This window comes from Tupaia chinensis, unplaced genomic scaffold (assembly GCF_000334495.1).
Source record: "Tupaia chinensis unplaced genomic scaffold, TupChi_1.0 Scaffold000502_1, whole genome shotgun sequence".
Taxonomy (NCBI): domain Eukaryota; kingdom Metazoa; phylum Chordata; class Mammalia; order Scandentia; family Tupaiidae; genus Tupaia; species Tupaia belangeri.
The window spans coordinates 433,475-435,778 of NW_006160014.1; the positions used below are offsets into that span (position 1 = coordinate 433,475).

The following is a 2,304-nucleotide window of genomic DNA, read 5'->3' on the forward strand; positions in this document are numbered from 1 at the left end:
GTTGGAGCTTTTCACGTGAGGCCCAATGTGTCATTTCCAAACAGAAGGAATCTAGCTCCCTCCCCGCAGGGAGGAAGAGCAGGGTGTGTGGCTGGCTGGGTGGGTGGGCGCGTGGGCATGAGCATGGGGGAGGGCGTGCGTGTGAGGGAAGCAGGCATGCCGATACCGAGGCATGTGTGTGGAGGCATGGTGCACACGGGTTAGGGGCTTTAAAGTTGGGTGGGGGAAGGAGCCTGGGAAAACAGAGTGTGCCTTTGTGAGGGAGTATGTGTGCCGCTGAGTCTGTGTGCAGTGGGTGTGGGTGTTTGTCTCCCTGTATCCGCCTTCTCGCCTGTCCTGGACTTTTAGCCTTCCTGGGCTCGCCTTGCTCATGTCCTGCCTCTTCTCTTTTGGGGCTTGAATTGGGTGCCCTCGTGGAGGAGGGGGACACGCTCCAGAACCTAGTCCAACCCTGGGCGCTGCCTGAGGCTTCCCTCCAGCTCCCCCTCCCTTCCTTTCCTCCCTTTTCTTCCTCCCTCCCTCTTTTCCTCCCTCCCTCCCCCCCAGGCTGGCGTGCCAGGGGGTGGGACATGCCAATCACTGGCTGTGCCTCTCCCGCTGCCAGCACAGGGCGCAGCTCCCCCCGGGAGCCAGGTGTTTGGGTCCCTGGAGACGCCGCCAGCCCCCGGGGAGGCAGTGGGGCTGAGGACCCTACAGACCCCTCTCCAGCCCCATGGTGAGTACATCTGGGAAGATTTGGGAGGGGTTCCACCGAGGTGGGGGCAGGAAAAGCAGGGTCCTCAGGGGTAGGGCAGGGACCAGGATGAAACAGAAATGGGGATGGACCCCAGCGAGAGGGGGAACCAGGGAGGGGTCTAGAGGCCAAGGGGGCTCCGTAGCACTGGACATTGGCTGCTATGAACACCCCGTTTCTTTGAGTGGGTGCATCTGATGTTTTTCTGGGCTTCAGCTGGCAAAGGAGATGGAGACCCCCTTAAGAACCTGACCTGAAGCCCAGCAGGGATTAGGCTCTGTGTAGCAGGCAGAGTGGGAAAGGAAGGGGACCAAGAGGCAGCCCTTGCCACCAGCATCCTGTGGGAGGTTGACCCCCCCTTAATTGGGGTACCAGTCCCAGAACCTCCTCCTCTCCTCCCTCAGGGCACCCTGAATCCCATCACCCCCATCCGCCTTCAGCCCCTACAAGATGGACTGAAGCAGGCTGCTGGCCAGATGGACAAGCTGGATACCAAGGTGGGTGTCAGGCCAGAAGCTAGCAGGAGACCAGGCAGAGCCCCAGGGCTCTTCAGGGACGAGCGGGCACTTGGATATCCATGTCGGCTAGAGACTGTGGCCCTGACACGTGCAGGGGCCAAAAGGGCCCTCCCTATGTCCTTAGCGTCCTGGACTCCAGCAGGGCAGGTCTCAATCCTGTGTCTATGTAAAGCACAGGTACTTATGGGGGTCCATGCCAGGTACCCACCCCAGGGTCCCCAGACTGCACAATGCAGGAATGAGCTAGGGCCGGGAACTCTGCTTCTCCAAGAGTTGCTAGCCCCTGGGCAGGCAACTGGGGAGGGGGTGGCTGGTTTTCAATAGGTCATTCTTTCATGTGCCACTAGAGGTGACAAGTACAAACAGAGGGGTTCACCTCTTTCCACAAAATGCACCTGCAGCTCCAAGCAACTGAACCAGGGCCCCGTACCCAACTGGCAGGAAGGAGCCAGGCAGTCTGCGGCAGCTGGACAGTCTCCTGTCCCTGGGTAATCAGCTGCTCACTGAGCTGTCAGATGAGAGTTCTCTCCCCAGACCTCAGCCACTAGGCAAGCGGCGATGGCCGCTGAGATATAAAGGGGGAGGAGATAATGAAATGGACTGTAGAAGATGTGACTCTTGGCTCTTCCCCCGGCTGCTGGAGATCTGAGGACTGGATCATGAAGTGCAAAGGGAGTTCCAAAGTGTCAAGTAGGGGCTAGGTAGAGGTCATGTGTTCAGACCTAGAAGAGAAGTGTCCCATCATACAGATGGAAAGACTGAGGCTGAGAAAGGGGAAGTGCCACGATCATGGTCACAGACAGGCCATTTAGGGGTCCAGCTGGGAGTGGGCTCCATTCTCCTCACCCTCAGCACAATGCGTGCCATCACCTCTGTGAGCAGGATGGTGGTGGGCTGAGGGCGGGGATGGGGTAGGGGAACCCAGGCGCAGCAGACTCTGCGAAGGAGCTTGGGCTCCTGGCGAGAGCAGGTGGGGAGAAGTGAATCTCACTGGGTGTCTGCTCTGCTGTGATGCCATGGTGATACCTCTGAAAGATGGGGGAGGGAGGGAAA

At 59.2% G+C, this 2,304-nt stretch overlaps 1 protein-coding gene across 2 annotated transcripts in view; it reads left to right on the forward strand.

Moving 5' to 3' along the window:
• Window positions 1–256: 256 nt before the first annotated feature.
• Window positions 257–2,304, forward strand: part of CHRM1 (cholinergic receptor muscarinic 1) — a 16,619-nt gene continuing 14,571 nt past the window's right edge. The window contains exons 1-2 of one of the 2 annotated variants that reach the window (XM_006156553.2): window positions 257–715; window positions 1,138–1,230. The gene's annotated coding sequence lies outside the window, so the exon portion shown is untranslated. The remainder of the gene's footprint in view (window positions 716–1,137; window positions 1,231–2,304) is intronic. The other variant, XM_006156552.2, reaches the window with a different exon arrangement.